Raw genomic sequence first — 12,577 nt, 5'->3', positions numbered from 1 at the left:
CATCCATCTCTCTGTCTCTCGTATTTGAGATCGAAAGAAATATATAGAAAGAGTCGTTCTTGTTCTGCCGACCTAAAAACCCTAGCTTGGTTCGAATTTCAAACCCGAGTTTGGGGGATTTCTCAGGGTGTTGTAGAGAGAGAAAGAGAGAGAGAAGCGACTCGATCCATTTCCGGTAAGGTTGATTGATATCTGGATCCATGAAATTACAATCAAATTATTGCTTTTCTTCGGTTTGATTTGTATTTCTTTTGTTTTGCCTCGGATTTTTGGCCTCGGAAACACAAGGGAGATAGATGAGAGACCTATTTCCATTTTCTGGTAATTCTCATACTTCTCCTGTTTCTTGATTTGTAATTTTTTATGGATTTTTGTTTCTGTTGCCTTGATTCTGTGGTGTTGCCCCGGTTTCTGTGAAATGAGGGTACATGAAAGATTTGAAAAGATTAGTGGCAATTGTTCTCTGTGATGTGATCTCGATTAGTCCTTTGGGTATGATGAAGAAGCACCAGTAAGAATCTGAGTGAGACATGCGTGAAATCTCATGTCAAATTATTGGTGTTCCCTCTTTTCTTGAGGTTGAGGAACCATTTTTGACTAGGGTTTCATGCTGTCCTGCTCCGATTTCTGAGGGGTTTCTTCTTTCATCAGTCCCTTAATTATTGTTGCCTTGTCGGTTTCTCTTGTAAAAATTGCAAAATATTCATTGCTGCCTCTGTCGGTTTATCTCGTAAAGATTGCAAAATTTACAAGCCCTTGTTGCCTTGTCGGTTTATCTTATAAAGATTGCTCACTATCTATTGCTGCCTCGTCGGTTCTATCAAGTAAAGATTGCAAAAAAATTTCATTGTTGCCTCTGTCGGTTTATCTTGAAAGTATTGCAAATTTACAAGCCATTGTTGCCTTGTCAGTTTATCTTATAAAGATTGCTCACTATCTATTGCTGCCTCGTCGGTCTATCATGTAAAGATTGTAAAAAATTTCATTGCTGCCTCTGTCGGTTGATCTTGTAAAGATTGCTCCTTAGCTATTGCTGCCTTGTAGGTTTATCATGTAAAGATTACAAAAATTCATTGTTGCCTATAAAGATTGCTCACTAGCTATTGCTGCCTCGTCGGTTTATCATGTAAAGATTGCAAAAAATTCACTGTTGCCTCGTCGGTATATCTTGTAAAGATTGCAAATTTATAAGCCATTGTTGCCTCGTCTGTTTATCTTATAAAGATTGCAAAAAAGCCATCGCTGCCTCGTTGGTTTATCTTATAGGTTGAGAAATGTTGCTTTGTGGGTTTGTGCTGATACGGTTGTTGCCTCTTTAGACATATGATAAATACTTCACTGGCAGTAACATCAGTGATGCAGATTACTCTCATCCCTCTAGACTCTCAAGCACTTGGAGAAGCATTGCTCATGGATCCTCTCTCCAAAGGTGTGCTTAATAGAGAACACATTTACTTGATATGTTTGTGATTTGATAAATGGAGAACACATTTACATGATATGATGAATCTGCATTAGTGTCTTAGTCCGCTTAATGGAGAACACATTTACATGATATGATGAATTTGAGGTGTCGCTACTTTGCATAGAGAATGCATTTTCGAAATGAGGGTATATGAAATATTTGAAAAGACTTGTGGGAATCGGTCCCTGACTGTTGCCTCTGATATTTAAAGCATTGTTGGGGGAGACTAATGAAATTGTTGCCTTGTCGGTTTACTGTTGGGCTTTAGTGCTTTTTCCCACATTGTAGCCCCACATTGTAGCCATTAAGATAGGGAAGGAGATGCATTGTTCTGCAATAAGTCGGGTGCTGTTGTAATTGTATGATCCAATGGTACTTTAATTCAGCCTGCATTAATTTCTGTGAATTTGGATCATTCTCTGATTGTAGCAGGAAATTGAACTTTTTGTTGGTAAGATAGTTGGATGGCAGGTGTGAAGCTTATTGTAATTCCTTTTGGACTTGCATAATACATTTTTGTGGGACATATGAGCTACTTGGAAGGGCTTCTTTTCTCAGAAGTTTAATGTGAATCATTGTGCTTCTGTGTATTATTATAGTTGAAGTCACAAATAATCTGAACAGTTTTGCCTCTTATAATGCTAGTTCCTCTTGTTGGTATTACATTCAACAGAGGCTTGTATGAAGGCTACCCTATGATATAGAGAATTTGTATGAGCCTTGTTCTTAGTCTCTTATAGACAATACATTTACATGATATTATGAATTTGTATATGCTTAATAGAGAATTCATTTACATGATATATTGACTGTGTCTTTTCTTGGGGTCAAACAGCATGCTATCTTGGTCAAAATCTGCGGGATTTCTTTTTCTGTAAGTCCCTCAATTTTTGATCTTACGATGTAAGTCGTGTAACAATTATGTCAAGGTTGCCCGTTGATCCCTTAAAAATAAGGGTCTGAAAGTTTTGAAAATACTAGTCAGAAATTGTCCCTAAAAGGTTGCCATTGAGATTTAAAGTATTCTGCAAACAAAGGAGATAGATGAGAGACCTATTTCCATTTCTGGTAATTCTCATACTTCTCCTGTTTCTTGATTCATAATTTTTTGATGGATTTGTGTTTCTGTTGCCTTGATTCTGTGGTGTTGCCCCGGTTTCATGCTGTGAAATGAGGGTACATGAAAGATTTGAAAAGATTAGTGGCAATTGGTCCCTGTGATCTCGATTAGTCCCTTGGGTATGATGAAGAAGAAACCAGTAAGAATTTGAGCGAGAGATGCGTGAAATCTCTTGTCAAAATATTGGTGCTCCCTCTTTTCTTGAGGTTGAGGAACCATTTTTTACTAAGGTTTCATGTTGTCCTGCTCCGATTTTTGAGGGGTTTCTTCTTTCATCAGTCCCTTAATTATTGCTGCCTTGTAAGTTTATCTTGTAAAAATTGCAAAAAGTTTATTGTTGCCTCTATCGGTTGATCTTGTAAATATTGCAAATTTACAAGCCTTTTTTGCCTTGTCGGTTTATCTTATAAAGATTGCTCACTAGCTATTGCTGCCTTGTTGGTTTATCATATAAAGATTGCAAAAATCCATTGTTGCCTATAAAGATTGCTCACTAGCTATTGCTGCCTTGTCGGTTTATCATGTAAAGATTGCAAAAAATTCATTGCTGCCTTTGTCGGTTTATCTTGTAAAGATTGCAAATTTACAAGCTATTGTTGCCTCGTTCGTTTATCCTATAAAGATTGCAAAAAAGCCATCGCTGCCTCGTTGGTTTATCTTATAGGTTGAGAAATGTTGCTTTGTGGGTTTGTGCTGATATGGTTGTTACCCCTTTAGACATATGATAAATACTTTACTGGCAGTAACATCAGTGATGCAGATTACTCATCCCTCTAGACTCTCAAGCACTTGGAGGAGCATTGCTCATGAATCCTCTCTCCTCAGGTGTGCTTAATAGAGAACACATTTACTTGATATGATTTTGTGATTTGATAAATGAAGAACACATTTACATGATATGATGAATCTGGATTAGTGTTTTAGTCTGTTTAATAGAGAACACATTTACATGATATGATGAATTTGGATTAGTGTCTTAGTCTGTTTAATGTAAATGTGTTCTTCATTTACATGATATGATGAACTTAAGGTGTCTCTACTTTGTATCTTCTTCATAGAGAATGCATTTACATGATATAATGAATATGAGGGAATACATTAACAAGGTATGATGAAGAAACCAGTTATTTGAAAGAGACATGCGTGAAATCTCGATTCAAAATATTGGTGCTCCCTCTTTTCTTGAGGTTGAGGAGCCGTTTTTGACTGGGTTTCATGCTGTCCTGCCTCGAATTTTGAGTGGCTTTTTCTTTCATCTATCTCTTAATTATTGTTATATGGTAACAATTACTTGTGATATGGCTGCCATTTGATCCATCGAAATGAGGGTACATGAAAGATTTGAAAATATTAGTGGCAATTGGTCCTTGTGATGTGATCTCGATTAGTCCCTTGGGTATGATGAAGAAGAAACCAGTAAGAATCTGAGCGAGACATGCATGAAATCTCATGTCAAACTATTGGTGCTCCTTCTTTTCTTGAGGTTGAGGAACCATTTTTGACTAGGGTTTCATGCTGTCCTGCCCCGAATTCTGAGTGGTTTCTTCTTTCATCAGTCCCTTAATTATTACATGGTAACAATTATGGAAGTGGTGTCTTGGGTGAAGTTTGAATTTATTTCGTATTAGATTACAGTAGGAGAACCAGATGAGGGTTATTGGCTTTTCAAAATCTATTTTCTAGGAAAGATCAAACTAGAAAGTTTTTAACGACAGTTATCTAGGTCCAAGGAATAGGTGTCTCCAGTTGTACCAAACTACTGGATACGTTCATACATCAAAACAACAAAACACTCAGTTGTGTTGTATAACTAATATCCACTCAGTTGAGCTGCGAATTTAGTTCGTATTAGATTACAGTAGGAGAACCGGATGAGGGTTATTGGCTTTTCAAAATCTATTTTCTAGGGAAGATCATACTTGAAAGTTTTTAACGACAGTTATCTAGGTCCAAAGTATAGGTGTCTTCAGTTGTGCCAAACTACTGGATATATTCATATAATAAACACTTAGTTGAGGTTTATTGCTGTGGAGTTATTCACACTACTTTTCTTTCTGGACTGGGGCTAAATAACTGTTAGTGGTGCTCTAGTGTTTAGATCACCACTTCACGGGGGGATGATTCACTTCATCACTTGGTTTTCTTATTTATATCTTCTTTCTATGTTGAAAATAAGGTGTTATTTTGCGTTGGGATTGTTTCTTATTATTTTGCGTCAGGGAAGTTATACATTTATCTATTGATTGTCTTTGGAGCCTCGTACATCGTTTCTGTCATCTTTTCTGAGTTGTAATTCGTAGTGCCAGAAATAGGGTTTGTTCTCACTTTTAGGAGGATCTGGGTTTTGATGAGTTCACTAGTTTGATTGTATTTTATTCATTGACTATATCCATGGGTTTGATATCATGTGGTAGTGGTGAGAGGTTTTATTGGGATTTTCCGGAAAACTTGCATTACTTTTGTGGTTGAGTTTGCTTAGTTGTAGTTCAAAATGGGTTGAAGAAGCTGTGGAGTGTGAGTTTTACTAATTTGGTGGTTAAAGTGATGTTTCTAGTGATGTGGGAATTGAGTTATACATATCAGGGTTATTGGCTTTTCAGTATATCTATCTATCTATCTTCTAGGGATCATACTAGAAATTTTCTAACGAGTTATTTAGGTTCAATGACTGTCCAGTTATGCCAGCCTACCAAATACATCAAAACACAAAAGCCCTTGTTGTGTTGTATACCTAGTGACCGTTACTCTTTTAGTTACTTACCAGTATTGCGGTGGAGTTATGTATACTATTTTTCTTTCTGTTCTGATGTTAAATAGCCATAACAGATACCCCAGGGGTTTGATTCACCTCATCATTTAGTTTTCTAATTTATATCTTCTTTCTGCTTATTGGAATGCCGGGACTCAATCTTTGTTATTAGGTACACAGTAGATTATATTACGTAGTTTTGAAGCATCAGTGTATCTGTGAAAGTCATTCAGTAGCTATTTTCAAACTAGTACTCAATCCACCTTCTGATCACTGTGTATTTGTGAGGGCCTTTGATATGTAAGAGGAGATGTTATTTCTGCCACAGACCCAACAACTATAAAATGATATCCCACACTCTTCTCCAATGGAAGTGTTATACACACGTGGCTACATGTGTATTTGACAGTCCTAACTTGATTTGGAAAGAAAAGGTGGAGATGGCTGCAAAACTTTTGCATTGTTTAGCTGATGACTACCCAAATTTGCAGAAGAAAATAGGATGCATGAATGGGAATTTCCAAAGTTTCGATATGACACAAAGTCATCACTCTGGTAAGAGGATTAGCCACCATAGGAGGTTTCCTCCAGTTAATTTCCTAGTGGCGAATTCATTTCAAACTGCTCTAGCCCTTAGTTCCTTATAGCTCAATCACCAACCCTGTCACTAATTATAGATTTGTCTATATGTTCTTGTTGTCAGATTAGATAAGAGTCATAAGACTCATAGGAGTTGGTATTGCGTCTCTGAGTACATGCCTTGCGCACTTCAGCTTTGGTTTGTTCTTCAATTTTCAGTTTTGGTTTATTCCTCAGCAATTCATTCTCTGCAAGAGGAGAGAGAGAGAGAATGAGATGGGAGACGAGAATTTGAGCAGAGAAGGAGATGGCCCTAAATATCACCTAAAATAATCCAAGAGAAATCTTGACCATCTGTTAAATATTGAATGGCTTAGATCCATTCATGAGGCAATATTAGGCAACCTCTCATTAGGAGAGGATCCGGGTTCTCAAAGTAGGCACATTTCATGAAGCCAACTTCAGATGAATCGAATAAGCTTTTGTGAACCACTTACTGGTTGTTTTATGATGGAACATTGATGTATGATGTCGTGGCAGCAGAATTGAACCAACTCCTTCATGAGAAACTTCCAAGAAGCCAAGAAACCAACTCCACAAAATGTGATGTGAAAAAGATGATGAGTTTCGCTGCACAGTTTGCCAACTTTAGGCACGATTTACGCCATGCCCGGATGATTTTTCTGATCAGTTGAGAAAACAGCTCCAAGAAAGCCATTTTCTGAAATTTCCAGCTTTTGCTTATTAATTTGCTGACTTCTTGAACTTGTATCTTGATCGTCCCATGGCTGATATGGATGACTCTTGATACCACTATCCTCAATGACATCACATGTTGATGTATAAACCAATACCTCAGTGATAAGTATTGAAGAAACAAAGCCACAAAAACCCAATGTAGTTCAGTTTCTGGAAAAAGGCTGTTTCAAGGTGTCAACTTTTGGAGCTCATAACTCATGCTTCAAAGCAGCGAATGGCACAATTCTTTTACAGAGTTGTAGTCCCATATCATGGGTCAAAAATGGTGTAGGGCGAACAGACAATAAACCCTTGCAAGGGCGCGAATGAGCCACGAAAATGCCTCAGAGGAGGCCAAATCTGAAAATTTCAGAATTTTGCATTGTAGGGGCTAACTTCCTTAACGAGCTCCATGTGCTTTCCTTGTGATTTCTGAGCAGTGGAATGTCTGAACTTAATCCTTGGCATTAAGCCAAGATGCTTGACTTGGATTTCCAGAAGGTATGGAACTGCTTGGTAAATTGCCTTCAAGAACCAATGTCTCCCGCCACTTGTTGCTGCTAATAAAGCCTAATAGGCAAGTCGAATGTCCCAGAAAACATGAGATAAAAATTAAAACCGCAGGGATCGGTTTCTAAGAATGAAAAGATAACTCAAAACCCGGAAAGTTTCAAAAATTTGCCACAGGAACTGGCAGAATGGAAAGTTTCAAAAATTTGCCACAGGAATTGGCAGAATGTGTATAATGTAGCCCCCCAGTTTAATTGGGTGTGGCGAATGGAAACTACTAAATGGTTAAGTGTTGGGATGAGCATGAGCCGATTAAACTCGATCTTTGAGCCTCAGATATAGGCTTTCCTTTCGTAGCATCTGTTGTAATTGAGCTGACTCTGTAGAGTTGAACTGACATCCTTGTATGCTTGCATTACTTTGGCTCCATGATACGACAAGCTCCTTGTGGTGATCAGACACAACAAGACTTGTGTTGTTGCTTTGAACGTTTTGCCAAACCATAAACATGGTCTTTATGTACTGTTGCCAACTCTATCTACATTCTTTATCCTCCATATTTCTTCCGGCGAATATTAAAATTGTGTTTCTATGTCAGCTCAAGCTCATCGTAATCTCTAGGAACAACTCAAAAAGTTGTTTGTATTTGTGTGAGCCCCTTGATTTAAAACTGGAGATAATTCGCAGCCCCCCAGTATGGACTCAGCTAAGAGAAAAGGATGCTGACCTTCTGTACATAGTCATACACAACAGAAATCATGCATGCATAAAAATAAGATTAACATCGCCTCCTTAATGCCACTGTAAAACCTGAAAAACCACGAATTGGTTTTTATGATGACTGTCACTACTTAGCCAACATAATTAAACCTCAGATAGGTTTATTTGCTTCTGTACGTAGTATAGCAACGAATGCTATGGACTTGTCACAAATTGATCTTTTTACTCCAAACAAGAACCCCTTAAGAAAGCTGCAGACTTCCTTCCACCATCTTGCTTTGAACGTAACATTAATTGCACCGTGACTTCTCTTGAAAGATCTATGCTGCTGATATGAGATTTGAAGCCCCCCTGCCCCTTTGTCATAAAGCAACACAAACTTTGTTGCTGCTAGATGGACATTTGCTATGCATGTAGCTTTGCGAAATTGGAGACGCTAACTCCTCAAGGATCAAAACTTGGCTAGTAGGTTGGTCTAGTTCTCCAGTTTTCTTTCCCTCTCAAACTGTAGCCATGCATGCATTTATTATGTTTGCAAGTTTCCACCGGTTTATCACACATGAAGTATGCCAAGAAATATGATACTGGTGCCTCCCCCATATATAATTATGCATCATCACTTAGCACTATATATATCTCATATAGCATGAGAGCAACCACCACTCCTCAACGATTCAGATATTTTTAGAAGGGAATTACTTAACCATGTACCTCAAGTAGAGGTCTGCCATGCCTTCACCATAATTCCAGTTTCGATGCACCGTCCTCATTTCTAAAGCATATGTCTTGTATTCACTTCATGGACTTTCATCACGTGCCATAGTATTTGGCAGAATCAATGGAAACTTGAAACAATCTGAAGACCAACAAAGCTTGGACTTGAAGTACAAAAATGAGGTCTTGTCATCTTTGAGCAAACTTGTGAGCATATTCTCATTGGCACAGAATTTTTGGAATATCTGTTTCTCTCCTGCCAAGCCACCTCATTTGTTTATACGTCGCTTAGCTGATGAAGGTCTGTTCCTGCACTTCTCTGAGCAAACAAAGTATTCAAGGCCACAGATATTGGCCAAGTAATCCATGACAGCTGTTGCATGTGTCTGATTCTGGGCTTCTTCTTTCTGTTGAACTTGCTGCTAAAATGAAGTTTGAAGCCCAGCCTATGCCTTTATGAAACTTGTAGCCCCCCAGCATGGTAAAAGAGAATTGGGGTGAGCTCCAATCTACCTTACATAATGTCAATGTCATGATCTGTTTGCAGCAGACGAGGTAGACATCGGTATGACCATGCAGAATAAATTCCCAAGCCTACTGGTAACGATCAGAAACCTGTTGTTCTTTATGAAGAACACATTATAGGCATTGTAGGCTGTGCATAGGGACTAAGTACTCCTGGCGTGAAGATTTCTTCTTGGAATAGGATGCCACAGATATTGGCATAAACTAAAATATTTTTAAAACCACTAAGACTGGTTTTATGGATACTGGAGTAATCCTCTTTAATTGTGGCTTCTGGCGAATGAAACTTGTGAGGTAGCTCCATATGATACTGCTGCATAAGATATGTTGATGACATCCTTGAGTTCATAGCCACAGATTTTGGCCAACAAAGAAGCTTATGTACGGGCCTTTATCATGTAGATTCTTTAGATGTGAGGAACTATAATTGCATAACCAACACCAATTGTCCTCTTCTTTTGGCAAGTTCTTCTTTTCAGTCATCTCTCCCTCAATAGGTTAAAGTTGTCTGCATAATTCTTTCTTCACAACTGAACCTATAATGCCACTAGATTTGGCATCTGAATAAAAACCACAAATTACTGGTTTATATGATCAAGGCCCTGAGTCTCAATCTGGAAAAGTGGGGACCGGTATATGACTGAGCCAAAATTCCTTGCTTTCTCTGATGTCCCCGGTGTGAACACATAAATCATGTTGGCCTTCAAAGTGCTGAGACTATGACGTCTACTTGCTAGAGGCTCCAAAGGTCATGAACAAACACATGATATTGATTTCGCGCATTCTGACCTTCTGGTACTCAAACTGCCATAACTCTCTCTTGGAACGTCTGAATTGCAAACCGTAAATTTTGCTGGAAAGTAGACTCACAGGGCTTTTCGTACATATAAAGAGTGCTCGCTGGTTCCTCCTGAATCTGACCAGTTTAATCTGTGAAGTTGATGTACAGTAGCTGCAGCTGTAATTTGCAGAATTGCAAACTGTCTTCCTTTCTTCTGTGGCTTGAGCTTGTTGGCATAATGGCAGTGACTTAAAGACACAGTGATTGTCTCTTGCATCCAAGGCCTCAGATGTATGCCTCTAAGCATATGATAGGAACTTCAAACCTCTTGTTAGGTAAGAACATTGTCTTGCATTTCAGCAAAACACAGAATCTCTTTTTGGATTTTTTATTTTTCAATGCAAGAAATAAAACGGAACTGAAAAGCAAAAGAAAGAAGGAAACTCAACATGATTAGCTACCCTTCGAAAGGCCACGGGGAGGCCACCAATGCTTCACTCCAAGCCTTGACGTTTTGACATTCGCGGCATGAGATTCTCTCTTGCGAGAATTTCCAAGTGTTGAGCAGAGATGCTTTGTGTCACTCACTTGAAAATTTAGAAGAGGCTGCTTGTAGGGCATGTTGCTTAGCCCCCCATGCACCTTCGTCATTTGACAAAGCATGATCTTCAATTGAACTTTTGCAGATGGTATGGAGTAGAGATCAGCCTTGTCGCCAACTATCATATCGTAATGCATGATGTCTTCAAAGGTAGCCACCAATTGGCTGTCATAAGAAACCACTTGCTGGTCTATATTGTTATCAACAAGACTCAAAATAGAACTCCTGTGTGTGAGACTTGATGATATTGGAGCCAATGATCAATTTGTAGTTATCGTCGCACTGATCATAAATTGGCTCTTTGTAAAAAGCATAAACATAATCACCACCGAATGGTGAGTAAGTCCCTACCTCAAAGATAGGCATATCAGAAAAGTAAACATCATGTGTTGTTTGCAAAGTTGGCCAGTATCATCATAAATAAATTTCTGCTGCAGGAACTTGGAGTATAATAACTACAAGCTTGCTCGACTAAGTCGCTCTGAAGATATTTGAACTTACATCCGTCAAAAGTGAATAAGCCATCATTGTAGGTAGCATGGCGAAATGTTTGTGAAGTATCATCGTCATGGAACTCTTTTCCTGGAAAGGTTAGAGTTTGAACGTTGCATGCCAAACTTACTTGGTACTGAAGACACTCAAAATCACCATCATAACATATAGTTTGGCCATTAGAATTGCTCTGGCCAGAAGATGGATCATGAATATAATTTTCATTAAAACCACAATTTGGTTTTGAATACTTCATACAGGACCTCAAGTTAGGTTCATTAATAAAGCCACGAATTGGCTTAAAGGGCACAAAGCTTAATTGGTAACCAAGCTTACCATGATTTTGGCCATTCTCTCGGTAACGTCCAATAGTAGAACAAGAACCACAATGATCATGATTATTCTCATGGTACCCGGTAGATCTATAACCACTTAGCTGGTTTTGATAAACAAAGCCACTAATTGGCTTGGAACTTGACTGCTGATGTGATTGGACAAGTTGACCATGACTTTGCTCATCCTTTCGAACACATCTAGTAGCTTGATCATTTGATATTTCTACATGCTTTCTTTTGCTATGAATAGAAAATTGATCATCCAGCTTCGCCTGGTATTTAAAATGAACTTGTGTCCAATCGGCAAGAGGATGAATATTGGCAGAGGTGTCATCAATTATTTTCCCTCCATGTCTCTGGCCGGTGTCCATGTATACATCTTCGTCTACAAACAGAATGACTTCTTCGTTCAAACAGCTTTGTTGGATATCTTCTTCACATTCATGCTCCGTTTGGGATTCGCCATAAGTTGGCAAATCGGTTCTCTCCGACGCAGACTCGTCTAGAAAAAGCTTTCGCCACTAGATTGGTCACAAGGTGATTCAACCTCTTTGGCAAAAATATGCCTTTCAGCTGTAGGCTCTACTTCTTGACGTTGTAAAACCTCTTCGCTGTTTTGCAGTGGGAAGATGTCATGTGAAAGCTTTACACTAGACCGTAAAGCTTTATTCGAAGCCAACCAGTCTACCTTAGCGGCTTCAAGTTGCTTTCTCCAAATATGGGGTTCACTGCGGCTCTCGGACACAAAAAACGTCTTCGGCTTCTTAGTCACCTCTGTTTGTGGGTTGGCACCGTCATACTCGATGTCTTTCTTGCTCAAAAATTTGTCCCACTTCTGAGTAGTCTCTACGACGCGTGCAATGTGCTTGGCCTGGTCGCCTACTTTCTCCCACAACTGGTCAAACCGGGCATCGTTTTTAGCAATACTAGCATCCAATGAATCCTGTAACGCCTTTATGTTTGCGGCGCTCGCGACCGTGCTCGCGGTTATGCTTGCAGACAACTTTTCGAATGCATCCGTGAGCTATTCTTGAGAAACATACTTCTCAACTCCAGATCCTCCAGTCATCGTTTCTCTATACCGAAACGCTGGTTAACTAATTCGATAGTCAACCCCTTGCACTTCAAAGGATTGTGAGGTTTACAGTGCGAATGTTCCGGCAAGGAACACTTAGGATATTGCTTACTATATATGTTATCAGTTGTAATTTTGCTACTGATGTGTCCCGCTAACGGGCGTGCCAAAAT

This window comes from Fragaria vesca, linkage group LG7 (genome assembly GCF_000184155.1).
Source record: "Fragaria vesca subsp. vesca linkage group LG7, FraVesHawaii_1.0, whole genome shotgun sequence".
Taxonomy (NCBI): Eukaryota; Viridiplantae; Streptophyta; class Magnoliopsida; order Rosales; family Rosaceae; genus Fragaria; species Fragaria vesca.
This window is presented reverse-complemented; position numbering follows the sequence as displayed.